At 38.3% G+C, this 16,565-nt stretch overlaps 1 long non-coding RNA gene across 1 annotated transcript in view; it reads right to left on the reverse strand.

The window, feature by feature from the left end:
• The window catches only part of LOC150057197 (uncharacterized), a 41,286-nt gene extending 27,659 nt beyond the window's left edge, over positions 1–13,627 (reverse strand). Inside the window, exons 1-2 of the long non-coding RNA XR_016537151.1 lie at positions 13,520–13,627; positions 8,697–9,098 (exon numbers count right to left, since the gene is read on the reverse strand). This is a non-coding gene — a long non-coding RNA (uncharacterized LOC150057197). The remainder of the gene's footprint in view (positions 1–8,696; positions 9,099–13,519) is intronic.
• Between the last annotated feature and the right edge of the window lie 2,938 nt (positions 13,628–16,565).

A 16,565-nucleotide genomic window follows, 5' to 3' on the forward strand; every position in this document is an offset into this window, starting at 1 on the left:
TATTATACTGAAGAATGTTCCATGATTCCTACTTTCTCCAGAACTTTTTGCATCAAGGGGTGTTGGATCTTGTTAAATGCCTTGTCTACATCTATTCAGATGATCATGTGATTGTTGTCCTTGCTACTTTTGATGTGATGAATTATATTAACCCACTTGCATGTATTGAACCAGCTTTGGATCCCGGTGATCAGTCCTGTTTGATCACAGTGTATAATTTTTTGATGAGTTGTTGAAGTTGATCGGCCAATATTTTGTTGAGCAGTTTTGCATCAATATTCATTAAAGTACTAGGTCTCTGGTTCTCTTTCTTTGATGAGTTCCTGTCTCATTTTGGCATGTGGGTTAATCTGGTTTCATAGAATGAGTTTGGTAGAGAGCCTTCAATTTAACTTCATTGAAGAGTTTGGGGAGTATTGGTGTGAGCTCTTCTTTGAAGGCCTTGTAGATTTCAGCTGTGAATCCTTCAGGTCCTGGGCTTTTCTTGGATGAGAGGTCTCTTATTGCCTTTTCTATTTCATTGCTTGAAGTGGGTCTGTTTAGTAGGCTTAGATCTTCATGGTTCAGTTTGGTTATTTCAATATTTACTGGATATTCATACATCTCTCCTAGATTTTCAAATTTGTTAACATGCAGGTTTGAAAAGTAATCCCATGGGATGCTGTGGATCTTGATAATTTCTTCTGTGATAGTGCCCTTCTTGTCTATGATTTTGCTTATTTGGGTGTTCTCCCTTCCTCTTTTGATCTGATTTGTTAAGGGTCTGTCAGTTTTGTTAATTTTTGCCAAGAACCAACTCCTTGTTTTGTTAATTCTGGTTTTTTTTGGATTCTTAATTCATTTGATTCTGCTTTAATTTTAATAATGTGTTTCCTTCTACTAGATTTTGCTTAGGTTTGGTACTCTTTTTCCAGCATCTTAAGTTGTACCATTAAATTATTGGTTTAAGATTTTTCCATAGTAAACCGTATGAAACACACACACACACACACACACACACACACACATACATACACACACACACACACACACACAGGCAGCTCACCACATCCAAAATCACAAACAAGATATTCTATAAAATGAGAAGTTACCTTGTAAATTATGAGACCTATAAAACTGACAAGTAAATCTACGATTAGTGTTTTGAAGAAAACACTCTATACTGATTTCCGTAGTGGATATACTAATTTCAAACCCAACCAAAAGGGCCTGGAATTTGGCCTAGTGGAGGAGTGCTTGCCTAGCATGCACGGAGACTCGGGTTCGATTTCTTGGTACCACTATTTAGATAAAGCCAGAAGTGGTGCTGAGGCTCAAGTGGTAGAGTTCTAGCCTTGAGAAAACTCCAAGGACAGTCCTCTGGCCCTGAGCTTAAGCCTAGGACTGGCAAAAAAAACCCTAAAAACAGTATACTAATATAGTTCATTCTCATCTTTCTGCTCCATCTTTCCAGCCTTTGCTGTTGTTTTCTTAATGACTTCCATTCTGCCTTGGTCAGCACGGATTCTATTTGTATTTTCTTTATCATTAAAGAAGTTCAAAATTTCTTTATGTATCAATTAGCCAGTTGCATATCTTCTGATAACCAGGCCTCAACATGAATGACTTCTCACTTGGCATTTAAAATACTTTGTGTTTGACTATGTGAAAGTTTCACCCAGGCATATACTCACATATACTCACGATGAGATCCATCCTCACTGGGGAGGCAACGTCCTCAGTCCAAAATCTGTGACTCAAATTGGCAAGCTGGAAAAGGCAAAGGCTAAGCAACTGGCTACTAAGCTGGGTTACATGTGCAATGTTCATTTCTCTGTACGTGAAGATAATAAAACTGTTCTTCTTCCAGTTGAAAAAATGTTTAAAGAATAGATGAAAAACATGTCTTTTTTCTGGTGAAACGGTATGTTAAAAATTAGATTATAAGGATAAATATAGTAAGAGAAAACGTATTTTCAAACTTAAATTTTTTAGGACAAAACTAAGATATAAATGGAAGGTAACAGAAGAGACTTAGAGGATGCGTGATTTGAAGCAGGAAGAAGTCAAGGATTTGCTATAGTTGTCAAATATTTGCTACAAAACACTATGACACATACACACACACTAACACACACACAGGCAGGGGCAAAGAGAGAGGGAGAAGAGAGAAAAGTAGGCATGCAAGCTGAGGTAGAAAGTAAGCAAGAACACTACAGCAAAATACTTAGAATTACATAATCTGAGGAATAGAAATATGCATATTCATTATGCTTGTCTCTCTACATTTTTATTTTTGCAAATGTTCACAATACAATTCAAATAATACAATTACATAGGGACTACAAGTTCTAATTGGTAATGTGGGTTCCTGCTTGCATTTGCATTCAGCACCTGACACGTGCTTGGCAAGCATTCTCCCACTTCAGGTATATGCCCAGCTCTGTTTTGCCCCTAAGATTTTTTTAGATACAGTATCCTGCATTTTCCTGAGCTGCCATCTGTCTGAAACCCTCTTCTATGTCTCCCACACAATGAGGGTTGTAGATGTGAAGCACCCGGCCCATCTTGCTGGTTGAGAATAGGGTCCTGCTTATTTTGCCTAAGCTGGTTGGAATCACAACCATCCTGATCTTCCCACCTGGGAATCTGGGATTATACATGAGGACCAGCATGCATGGCCCTATTTATTATTTTCATTACATTAATGAAAAAGAAAGTCTTAACATTTCTCAAATGGCAATTTTGAGACAGCAACACTTCAGAAGAAACAGTACCAATACCAAATGAGTATTTGTGAGTGTATTTTTACACTGGAACAAAGGTTTCTTGAACTCATTTCTCCTCTTTTCTAGGACACACAGGGACAGTGACCTGTGTCTGTCTTCTTGTAACTGGCACATTTTTGACTGCAAAGGTAGGAACAAGGTTATGATACCTAGTCTTTTATATGTATTGATTTTGCCGGTTCTGAAACATTCATGGTAAAATATTAAGGAAATGCTTAGCTCATGGTGATTAAGTGAAAATGAAAGCCTGGCTTAATACAGCCTTGTTTAATGTACAGTTATTTACTGGCCTTGTAACCTTGTATTCTTGTTCTGGGCCAAGCCTATAGTGAGAGCAGGGAGACACAAATGGGTGGGAATGCCCAAATTCAGAATTACTATGATGAACAGCATTTTAAGTTCTATTTTTACTATCTGTAAGTCGTTGCCATTCAAAAAGGCAGTTTGAGAATTCAGTGCATTGTGAGTAAGGTCACACTTTCAACATTCTCCTCCCTCCGTGCCAACCCACTCCTACCTTCCTTCCATTTCCTTAATGTTGTAGGATATAGGCACGAGTGTGTAACTCTGTATTTAAGAAATAAGAATCAATATTTTCAAAAAGCTCTATCCTTCTGACTTATGTAATTGTACCTCTCTGTACAACACCTTTATAATGAGTTTTTAAAAATAATAATAAAATAATTTTAAAGGAATCTAAGGAAAGGTGGGCATTGTGGAGGCATGCCTGTAATCTCAGCTACTTGAAAATCTGAGATGTAAGAAAGTTCCCGGCCAGATATGCACTGTGATTGTATTAACCCCTTCCCTTTTCTGTAGGATAGCCTGAATTACTTCGGAGAATGAGGAACTGATACAAATTTGAGCAATAAATTTCAAGGAGTAGAAAGTCCTCCCAAGTAAATTTTCTCTTGTCACAAAAAGTTATTTATGGGGAGATGTTAGTGGCACATTTAGCCTGGTTGCATCTGTAACCCTTCTTTAACAATCAATGATGGCAGAGGACTTGTGACTCCTAACCATTTCCTGATCTTTGGAGGCCCACATCTGTAGCCTCATAGGCTATTGGCTTGGTTCTCAGCAGAGCATGACACATTCCATTTCGTATTCTTTATTCCCTACAGCTTCTGGAATTGAGTCTACTCCCCAAAAGGAAGGTCAAATATCTGAGGTTTTCTGATGCCTGAAGATGATCTCTGGCTGGTAGATGATCTACTAGCCATAGATTTCCCTAGAAAGAGGAATTGGAGTCTTCACCAACTTTCACTAAGGCAATGAGCAATTCAAGGTCTCTAGAACATTGCCAGAATGGTTTCGTGATGACCCTCATGTAGGGGAAAGAGGAGTTCAGAGAAGAGAAAGAATGAGATATTCTAAGACCAAGAATGAGAGATAAAGACACACAGAAGAAAACAGAATGAACTGGGATAATAAGTACTTTATGAATCTTGTTCCAGCAGACATTATCATATACTTACTCTCATTCCATATTCTTAACGTTCTTTAAACTATCTACTGTATGAAAAATCCCAATTATATTGGATTGGAGTGTTGATCACTATAAAAAAGGTACCTGACCAAAGAACTTCAAGTGGGGAAAGATTAATTTGGCCTCACAGTTTCAGGCTTTACATCATGGCCATTTGATCCCATTTCTTTGGTCCTACAGTGACACTGAACAATTATGTCAAGGAGGCGGGTGTTGTGGAGAAGACTGCTCACCTCAAGGTACCCAGGAAGCTGAGGAGAAGGAAGGGTCAGTGACTTCTTTGGTTTCATGAGTCCACAACTCCTAACATTTTCCCCACCTCCTACTAATGCTTTAAATTTAGGAAGCCCTCAAAGAATGAATCTGTGGATAAAGTCAAAAGCCTCATAATATAATTACTTCCCCATACCCACCTCTGAACGCTGCTGGTATACTGGGGATCAAGCCTTCCACCTATGAGCCTTTTAAGTGCACATTTCATATCCAGACTCTAACACACAAAGATGGAACCATACAGTGCATGGTTCAGCCCAACCTACAGTCATGCTTTGTTTATTCCTTCCCCACTCTTCTCAAACCCTGGGTCACCCTTCCTACTCTTCTTTCCTCAACCAGGAAGGAAATTCTATTCATCAGGTCCTTTTACCTCACAAGAAGTTTGGCATGACACCCAACATATGCACTCTTAAAAAAATCCCATCTAGCCCAACACTGGTGACTGGCACCCGTCTGTATTTCTAGATATGGGCTGCGATTGGAGAATGGTGTTTCAAAGCCAGCCCTGGCAGGAAATCCTTTCATTCTTAGCTCTAACTAAGAACCAAAACAGCCTGAGTTGGAGATGTGAAGTGGTACAGCACTGCCCTATTGCATCTTGCATTGCCCTATTGCATTTTCAGGCATCTTTCTCACTATTGCCCTTTCATTGTTTGCCCATCCTGGGGCTTAAACTCAGTGGCCTGGTGCTCAGTAGGCTTGAACTCTTCACAAGTGGCACTTTACCAGGTGAGCTAGATCTCTAGCTCAACTTCTGGCTAAGTATATAGAATGGATTATCTCAAAGTTTTCAGCCCTGGCTGGCATTATTCTTCAGTCCTCTCAGCTTCTGCCTCCTGAGTAGCTTGGATTACAGATATCAGCCACTCGCATGCAGTACAAGTGCTTTTGCTAATTGGAAATGTGGCAGTTCACTTTATGAGCTCTTCTCAGTTGGTTCATCATCAGACATCTGGAGTTTCTCAAAGAGAATTCTAAGAAATCCTGTTTGAGCAACTTGCTAGGAGCCAAACAGTATTGAAAGGTTCCCTTACCAAAAAAAAAAAAAACATATTGGAGAAAAAGGCAGATAAAGAATCTCTTCTCTGTAGAGGACCCCTCACTAATGGTACAGAATCATCTAGTGCAGCTATCTGGAGATGTCATTCCTCCTGATGAGGAACTATCTCCCAAACCACAGTCCTTTCTCTAGTGCATGACAACAGATTGTGTCATCGCTGTTTCAGCACCTTCACTGTTCTCATGGTCATAAGCAAGCCTAGAAGCAAGGGCTTGTTCTTTCCATGTTACTGTCTGCAAGTCTCAGCTGGGCTCTTTTTCCATGGTAAGTAATTAGTCACAATGAGGAAAATACCAAAGAATTTTGATAATGTAAGGACTCATTCTAAATGTTGCCTTCATTTCTTACTGCTGTTAAGAAGCTAAAAAAAGAGAAAGAGATTAGGATACTGACTATACATCTGTCATCCCCCCTAAAGTGGAGGCTTTTGTTGCTTTACAGAGTCTCCATGTTGGCTATTTTGAAATAGTGAAAAATGTGTTTAACTGAGAAATAACAGTTAAGAAAACTCAAAATTATGAAGATTGTCATTTGCTCCATCCAAACCCTTAGGAACTCTTACCAAAAAAGAAGGGAGGGACTAGGAGTTTGGCCTAGTGTTAGAGTGCTTGCCTAGCATGCACGAAGACCCAGGTTCAATTCCTCAGAACCACATACATAGAAAAAAACCTGGAAGTGGTGCTGAGGCTCAAGTGGTAGAGGTCTAGCCTTGAGAAAGTGCAAGGACAGTGCTCAGGCCCTAAGCTCATGCCCAGGACTGGCAAAAAATAAAGAAGAAGAAGAAGAAGAAGAAGGAAGCATACTGAAATAAACAAAATCACAGACGAAAATGGTGATATCATGACTGAAATTACCAAGATCCAGAGTATCATGAGGGAATTCTTCTCAAACCTTTACGTCAACAAATTTGAGAATCTAGAAGAAATGGATGAATTCCTAGCCAATATTAACATACCCACACTGAACCAAGAAGAACTAACCCAAGTAAACAGGGCTATTTCAAGCACTGAAATAGAAATGGGAATAAGAGACCTTCCACCTAAGAGAAACCCAGGGCCAGATGGATTCACAACTGAATTCGATAAAGTCTTCAAAACAGAGCTCACACCAATACTCCTCAAGCTCTTCAACGAAATTGAAAATGAAGGTTCTTTACCAAACTCATTCTATGAAGCCAGTATAACCGTCATCCCCAAACCAGACAGAGATTCATCAAAGAAAGAGAACTGTAGACCTATTTCTTTGATGAACATCGATGCAAAACTTCTCAACAAAATACCGGCCAACCATCGACAACAACTCATCAAAAAATTATACACTATGATCAAACAGGATTCATCACAGAAAGGCAAAGCTGGTTCAACATACGCAAACCAATTAATATAATTCAACACATCAGCAGGAGCAGGGGCAAAAATCACATGATTGTCTCAATAGATGCAGAAAAGGCATTTGACAAGATCCAACACCCCTTTATTTTGTTAAAAGCTCTGGAGAAACTAGGAATCCATGGAACATTCCTCAATATAATAAAGGCTGTGTATGACAAACCCACAGCTAGTACTATACTTAATGGCGAAAAGCTAAAGCCATTCCCTCTAAAATCAGGAATGAGACAAGGATGCCCATTCTCTCCACTCCTCTTTAACATAGTATTAGAATTCCTAGCCAGTGCAATAAGGCAAGAAGCAAGCATAAAGGGGATCCAAATAGGGAAAGAGGAAGTAAAACTATCCCTTTTTGCAGATGACATGATTCTATATTTAAAGAATCCTAGAGACTCTACTCCCAAGCTCCTTGAGCTGATTCAAAACTTTGGAAGGGTAGCAGGGTATAAAATTAATCCTCAAAAATCAACTGCCTTCCTCTACGCCAACAGTGAGAAGAATGAGGCAACAATCAGGAAAGCAACTCCTCAATGAAAATAAAGTACCTAGGAATTACCTTAACTAAGAACGTAAAGGATCTTTTTGATGAAAACTTTAAAACCCTGAAAAAGGAAATTAATGCTTGAAGTCTTGAACTGTATCCCACATAGCAAGTGAACTAGAAAATAACCCACAAAACCACAGGAAACACTGGTGTAGATTCATAAGGCATGAACTCTTGTTCATCCTTTCATAAAACCTTTGTTTAGCAGAGGTGAACACTTAAATGAAGCAAGAAAACTCATTTCTAGGAAAAGGCAGGAAATACAGCCTTGTAGAGTCAGTTTTTGGTGAATTATAGGTATTTGGGAAGGACAAGTAGGTGTAGAAATTCACATAGTATTTGACTGTGTAGAATTCAACAATTCAGTGCTGATAATAAGGAGCAGAGTACACATACATCCAGAGGAGTCAGCCAAAAAAGTTCAGACACCCGAATATAGATAGAATGTGTATAAAGATGTACTGAAAACAAGCACTAAGTTTGTGAGGAACTAGTTTGAAGGCCACAGCAGTGCAGCTTTTGTCTGTGCCATTCTGCCCTTTGACAAGTTGGGTGAATGACTGAGACACCAGTGAGGAGATGCAGTTCTTCTTCTACTGAGCAGAGAAGAGAACTCTTAAAAAATCCTCATCAAACCACCTGTGTATGAAACCCAATTCGAGGGGTTGTATGCATTTTCTAGAGTACAAGAACAAATAATCACCAAGTAAGAGCCTATGCACTAACAATTTACATCACAGCACTGGGGGATACGGGTCTCCAAGGAGTAATGTCCTCAGTTGGTGTCTGGACCTAAACACCTGATGAGTCCATGTCCTTGTCATCTGAGTGCTTTAGAATATTGTGACAATACCAGTATACAAGACAGAGTATTGGTATCACTATGTCCTCGTGTTCTATTTTGAAACTTAATTGGAAAGTTCAAGGCTCTGAGTTCATATCTCACCACCGGAGAGAAGTGGTAGAGGGGAAACCTAAGCTGGAGATGTAGCTCAACTGGCAGACCACATGCCAACATGCACAAGGCCATGCTTTCAATACCCAGCACTGTAGACAAAAAGTGTGATTTCTCTGATATTGTCCAAATTAACGTTTTGTGTATTTGCAATGTTGAAAATGTGGACAATATACTAACAAATATTATCATATACTGGACTGCCCAGCCAAATACCTGGCATATCCATGTACTTGTCCTCTGAGTGTTAAGCCATTCTGGAATATAACAATACATAGTATACTCGAAAGCCTGTCCATATCTTGCTCAGGGATGCAATTATGTTCAATTTTGAAATGAAACAGAAACAGTAGACAAAGTCAAAGACATTTTCCGTTGTGATGTCAAGTACTTGCAACCACAATGCTTAGTCAGATAATCACAGTCTGTGTACGCCACTCACAATAAGTCCTGGGACGTGACAAAGATTTCAGATGAGGAAGAGCTATTTGACCTTGCGTCAATCCCTCATACCCCAGGACTCTGCAGCTTGAAATGCTAAGCATCACTTTGGATGGAGTCCTGCATTCCACCTGCAGATGCTTTTATCCATCAGAGCGGCAGGACAGACAGCCAACACTAGAGCAAACAAGAAATAGAGAAGACATAGAAGCAGAAATTTAGATGTTATATCATATTGAACTCCAATTAGTACATGAAATACAAAATACATGAAACAACAAAAGCACAATGAACACTGAATTAGGTTAGCTAGGAAAGTAATGTCTCAATCTTGCATAAAAGCTTTGTTATGGAGAGTTTACATTTTAACTTTTGCTAGAAGAAGCTTCATTTGTAGACAAAAGCAGGAAATACCTTTTGCATTTACAGTATGTGAAGTTGGTATTAGGTGAATTATTGCTAACATCAATGAAAAACTAAGTCTATGAATTCACATGGTCCTTGACTGAGTATAGTTTAATCATTTAGCACAGACAAAAATGAACAGCCGGGCACTGATGGCTCATGACTGCACTCCTATCTACTCAGGAGCCTAAGCTCTGAGGATCAGAGTTCAAAGCAACCCAGGCAAGAAATCTGAGAGACTCTTTTCTCCAGTAAACCATCAGAAAACTTAAAATGATGCTGAGGTTCAAAGCAATAGAGTACTATCCTTGAGCTGATGAACTGAGACAACACCCAGGCCATGAGTTCAAGGCCCATGACTTAATCAAACAAAAATGAACCATACTTGTGAAGTCTTCCATCAAAGGCTAGATATCTGCATATAAATACACATGTGTATAAAGATATGTAGAGACCAAGGAGCTATTTTCAAAGTCATAGCAGTGCAGCTGTTGTGAATGAATGAGAAACAGTGAGCAGACACTTCTCAGAGGAAGAGGTAAGAATGACAAAGAAACAGAGGACGTGCAATCCACCATCCCTAGCCATAAAGCAAATGCAAATCAAAATGTCTCTAAGATTCCATCTTATTCCAGTTACATTGCCCAACATTAGGAGTTAGAACAACAAATGCTGGGGGGATTTGAGGGAAAAGGAATCCTATTTCACTGTAAACTAATACAACCACTTTGGACAGCAGTCTAGAGGTTCCTCAAAAAATCCCTTAACTGTGACCTAGCCATATCATTTCAGGGCATCTATCCAGAAAAACACAAGCCAGAACCCTGTAAATACAGTTGCGCCTCTATGTTCATTTCTGTAATATTCATAATAGCCCAGTTATAGGAACAGTCCAGATGGCCTACAGTGGTGAGTGGATCCAAGTGATGCAATACTGATACACAATGTAGTTTTACACTGCCATTAAAAATTATGTAATTTGGGGTCGGGTGTTTGGCCTAGTGGTAGAATGCTTGCCCAGGACGCACAAAGACCTGGGTTCAATTCCTTGGTACTACATATATGGAAAAGCCAGAAGTGGTGCTATGGCTCAAGTGGTAGAGCACTATCTTTGATTAAAAAGCCAAAGGACAATGCTCAGGCCCTGCGTTCAAACCCAGGACTGACCAAAAAATAAAATAAAAGAATGTAATTTGGGAGCCTGGAGTGTGGCCTAGTGGTAGAGTGTTCACCTACCATGTACGAAGCCCTGAGTTCAATTCCTTAGTATCTCATATTGGAAAAAAGCTGGAAGTGGTGCTGTGGCTCTAGTGGTAGCGTGCTAGCCTCAAAAATCCCAAGGACACTGCCCAGGCTCTGAACTGAAGCTCCAGGAATGGCAAAAAAAAAAAAAATCTGTCATTTGCGAGTTAATGGATGGGCCCAGAACAAATCATATTAAGTGAAGATAAGTCAAGTTCAGAAAGACAAATGACACATAGGCAGAGAATAAATCTAAAATACATGGTGACATGATAAGTCATAGAGGACTCTGGTCAATCATACATCGTTAGACCAAAGCAGGCACTCTTGGAGGGGGAACAAAGAGCCTCTCTGCTTCTGTCTATGGGGAGGATAAGGGAGGTACACAAAAGTGGAAGGACAGAGAGTGAACAAATGAAGTAGTGATATTCAGTAGAAATCATGTAGAAAATGAACTACATAACTCGTGGAAGGGAACAGGGGTGAAATATGGGAGAGAATAAAGGAGGGGATGTCATTATCTAAAGACAAATATATTCATTACCTGACTGGTGATATGGTAACCCCTCTGTATATCACCTATATAATAAAAAGAAAATTGCAGAAGCAGCAAGAAAGCACAACACAAAAAGCTGCCACTCTAAACACTTAAACAGAAAGGTTCCATTGTTGAACTGATGTTGCAAAACTAAATGGGTCTATCACAAATCTGTCAAACTCAAAGACATAGAAAAATGATGAAAAAATTATAAGCAACTACTTTATATGAGAACAAATCGCACTAATCATTTAGCTGTAGAGAAATACTAACCAGAATGTATGATCTAGGAAGTCATATAATGTCAAGAGTCATATGTACTTTTTAATTACATAACAATATTGCATTCTTATATTTTTGAATGGGATAGATTGGATAGTAATATTCACAAAAGACATGTGGAAAATAATGATGGGCAAGTAGAAATCCATACTACCTGTAAAGAGGCTTGTGTGTGTATATGCATATGTACATGCACATGTGTATATATGTATATATGTATGTATATATACGTATATATGTGTATATATGTAGGCAAGTATGTCTGTGGCCCACTGAATACACACAAAGAAAGCCAGAAGTTGGCATGTAGGAAGATCATAATGAGGACTAATCTTACACAGAGTGTCACTGTCTATATTTCTGCATAGTCATATTGTAGTATATGCTTGCACTATTGTATCTTTAGGAGTTCTCTGAAAAAAAGTGTAAAAGGTTATTAGTCAAATCTTTACTTTTCCCAGTAAAATGAAAGGTTGGAGATAAATGAGCACCTAATATGCATAGATACAAGGGGATAAATACTAATTTGTTGTAATCACATATATATGAAATATGTGTGGACATATGTATCTTGGTGTTTTTCTTTGGATATGTATGTACATTTTCATACATGAACCTCTATCTATGTATATATTATACATATTATACCCACAACACAGATTACAGTATTATATAAGATATGCTATATGTAATACCTAATATAAACCAGATTTACTATATATACAGTACATATAAGCATATATAGTATATATTCACACACAAAATACTCAGAATGTGGAATTTGCATTGAGGAAGTTCATATATAAAAACTGCAGTACAGATATCACTGTCACCATTTTTGCATGTTCATTGTAGCATGAGATGTACCTTTCTGATTTATTTGGATAAATGTATAACATGTTAAAAGAGAGCATTATCTTTCTTCTAGTTTTTTAGCTACATTATGCTTTTTGACCATTGCAAATTAAGTGTAGTGATCTGAATGTATCGTTGGCATTTCTATGTGAGCTTAGTCACATGTCACTGATTGCTATTAAAAAAACATTCAGAATTATACCTACTTTCTGTTTCAAAATTATCTGATTAGTTCAAATAAGTTGCCTTACTTCTACTTCATTATTTTGTGGAAGCTGCTTTAAAGCATTAAGGGCTATTGCATCTGACGCAGCTTCCACAGAAAGTTAAAATATTTCAATTTCCAATATACTTATGGGGTCAAGAAACACAAAAATGTATCTTTTCTCATTGTACCTTTGTGCTTATATTAGCACTATTCAAAAGAGCTGAAGCTGGGCACTGGTGACTCACACCTACCATGCTAGCTACTCAGGAGACTGAGATCTGAGGATCACGATGCAAAGCCAGCCTAGGCAGGAAATCCATGAGACTCTGATCTCCAATTAATCACCAGAAAAACGGAAGTGGCACTGAAACTCAAAGTGCTAGAGCCCTAGCCTTGAGCAGAACAGCTCAGGGAAAGAGCCCAGGCCCAGAGTTAAAACCCCATGACCCACAAAAAAACAAAAGCTACCTATTCACCAATGAGTACATATAAAACTGCTGTGTGTGGACAAAATGAGGAACGAGTCTGCTCTAAAAATGGAATGATATCATTATCAGGAAAATGGATAGGAGATCTCAGCACGCTAAGCCAAATACATCACACTGAGAGCTAAATGTCACATTTTTCTCTCCATTTGTAAATTTAGATTTAAAGATGAATAATGGGAAAGCACAAGAGGACCTTTTGGGGGAAGGACAGCAGTGGGGAGTGAGGACATGACAGGAGAAGGTATGGGACATATATAAAATGCTCTTCAGTATACTATCTGATAAAGTCAGAGCAACGGTTGAAATTATTCCGAGAGTGGAGAGCACATGTATGGAGGATACTGGAAGCACCACTGTAAACAACAAAGGTATTCCAATAAAAACAACCCCAAATCTGTAGACATTCAGAATGAGAGCTTGAAGTTTAAAAAAAATACCCAGATCTCCAATTCTATTATGAACACTGAATGATAGCAATATTAACTGAACACAAGGCAGTCAAACAAGTCAGGATGTCAAAAAATGAAGCGTAATCATTCAAACTTTGCAAACCAGTGGAACATATTGAAATGCAACTGACCCTGCTCAGGTACTACTGGTCCAGGCTCTCAACTGAAGTGTATGCATTTGAGGAAGAAGTCACATGGTTTTCTCCAGGAGGGAAACTTCCCTTCAATTCTGCATCATGTGGAAGACCCCTCGCTGGTAGGATTTGTGACAGGAGTATGGGCAAGAGACTGAGAGTGTGCAATCAACAAGGAAATTCCTTCAATGGCCTCCTTCACGCTGTCCACAGTCCTGTGAAGTTTGCCAAGGACAAATACCAGCATTTTCTTAGTCAATAAAGAACTCCTTAGATGTATTCAGTGGTATTTTCCATGAAGAAATGCTCATCATGAGGCAAGGCAGACTCCTCTGAGACCAATTCAGACAACTGAGAGAAGACATTAGAATCATCTGCTCCATTTATTTGGTGTGTGATCTATAAATTAAATAACAGTATTTCAAAATGTATATGTATTTCAGAAAATACCTTCAATCCCATACATCAAATATACAAATGAGATAATTATTCATTACCACACCTGGAGTTCTTTTTGCTTCTTAAAGGTTAGAGGAAAAATTTAAAAGCAAATGCATAAGATAAAGATGTAAAGATCCTATTTCAGCTATAATTCATGGCTACTATTCCTTAATTAGTATTCAAAATTAATTAAGTAAAAATGTTTGAATTCGTAAAAAATTAACTTTGTTGTTTTCAGTGTCTTTATCACTGAGCTCTTTTCTTCTGATTTTCACGTGAAACCACTGTTGTTGCGGCCATGGTTGTTGTCAGGTCATTGTTCATGTCATTCAAGCATGTGACTATAGAAAAACCTTACAGATATACAGAAGTACGGCTGGTGAGAATATTTCAGCAAGCAATTAACTCAAGAACACAGAAAGCAACCTTGCACATCCCATAGGCTTTGGAGGACAGGATATCAAATACATATTTTTTAAAGTACTAATATTTTCACTAGGAGAGTAATAAAATACAGAAACACTTTCCAGGAGAGAATTTGCTTATTTTTCAAAAGATGATATTTGTATGATAAGAAGGATCCTAATACTGAATTAAGCAAAAGAAAAGGTAATGGTCGGCTGGGCTCTACTAGCTTGCATCTGTAATCTTAACTTCTCAGGAGGCTGAGATCTCAGAATCCATATTTGAAATCTGCTTAGGAATCAAAGTCTAACAGACTTATCTCTAATAAACCTTCAAATATACAGTAGTGGAGCTGTGGCTCAAATGGGTGAGTGGTAACCAAGAGCAAAAACACCTCAGTGGGCCGGAAGCATGGCCTAGTGGTAGAGTGTTTGTCCAGCATGCACGAAACCCTGGGTTCAATTCCTAGGTACCACATACATAGAAAAAGCTGAAAGTGGTGCTGTACCTTAAGTGGTAGAGCACTAGCCTGTGGAAATGCAAGGACAATGCCTCTTTCTTTCTTTCTTTCTTTCTTTCTTTCTTTCTTTCTTTCTATCTTTCTTTATTTCTCTCTCTTTTTTTTTTTTTTGCTAGTCTTGGGGCCTGAGCTCGGGGCCCCAGTTATGAATACAAGCCTTGGAACTGGCACAGAAAAAAAGAAAGAAGAAAAAAAAAAAAAAGAAAAACATCTCAGTGCCCAGGCCCTCAATTGAAATCCTAGGATCAACAGCAATAGAAAAAGAAAGAGTATTTTCCTTGATGCACAAGGACACAAGAGCATATCGATCTATGCGTTAAGAAAAAGCATTCACTAACAAGAAAACTCAATGGAATTATATTCAGTGTGTTAGTTTTAAATACTGAAAGTTTTACCACAATGTAAAATTCTCCTTAGGAAGAAAAAAGTATAATAAGCTTAAAGAAATTAAAAGGACAATTTCTTACTGCTTGTGCGCTCCCCCCCCTCTCTCTCTCGATTTCAGATTCTGACCATGTCAACTTTTAAACTTAGGGCTTCTCTTCACTCTTGCTCAACTTTCTACACCATGTCTGGCTTCGACCTCATCTCATAAGGCACACTGCCTGCCTCCTTTAATGCTACTTATTGTGAACAGGGAGTCTCCCAGAATTTCGTGATGGGTTGGCTTTGAACATGGACCTACCAAATCCCAGGCTTCTGATTACCTAAAGGAGAAGTTTCTGGTAAGAAGAGCTATTTGTTTTTTTCATATACTTTTATTGTAATTATTAGAAATGTTACATTTTATTCACCAGATAGAAGATGCATTACTTCACAAACATTGATACCCTTTCTTATGTCTTGGTCCCCATTTCCCTCCCTCTGCTCTGCCCCTCATCTTGTTTTTCCCCCTTTCCTAGCAGTAATGGGACAGGAAAATGTGAGAAACATGTATATGACATGAAAGATCATGAATACAGGGGCTGATACACGACTTGTATGGCCAGTATGTCTTTTTAAGATGTAGAGCCATTGACCAGGAATCCAAACTCCTATGTCCAGTCACAACTTCCTGACACACAGAGTGATAGCTAGGGTGCATAGTTCCACCAGGATTTTATTGGGAATAAAAGCAGGAGGACAAGTCCTGAGTTCAAGCCCCAATTCCAATACCAGGAAGTACATAAATGACAGATAGAAAAGACAGACTTATAGATGATAGATTGTATAATCATATCTGCACATAGGTACTTGTATTCAGGGAGGAATTATCTGAACATATTAATATTCAAAGACATCAGCAAACTAAATGGTTATGGAAGTCTAGGAGATAATTTTGAAACTTTTTGTGTGGTGACGGTTTCTATGACTAGTTTTTATCTTTATATTCATCACTATTCATCACTTCAGAATTTTTCTGTGAAATGCTGTGTAACAATTAAAAGAAAAAATAAATAGTTGACCTTTCTAACCCAGAGTCTATAAAACTAGCCTCATGTATCTTCAGCTAATCACAGTCTTTTTACTTATGATATTCAAATATCTATTGCTGAAGAAAGCACATAATCCTACATTCCTATACATGTTCTTTCTTATGATCTTTCCTTTTGTTCCAATTAATAGCACTGCTGAGAATTAGTCTCTTCACTAATAACACTTTTCTATGTTTTTAAATCTGCTTACTTAAGGCGAAAA

The sequence above is a fragment of the Megascapheus bottae genome, chromosome 11, assembly GCF_031878675.1.
Source record: "Megascapheus bottae isolate mThoBot1 chromosome 11, mThoBot2.hap1, whole genome shotgun sequence".
Lineage (NCBI taxonomy): Eukaryota > Metazoa > Chordata > Mammalia > Rodentia > Geomyidae > Megascapheus > Megascapheus bottae.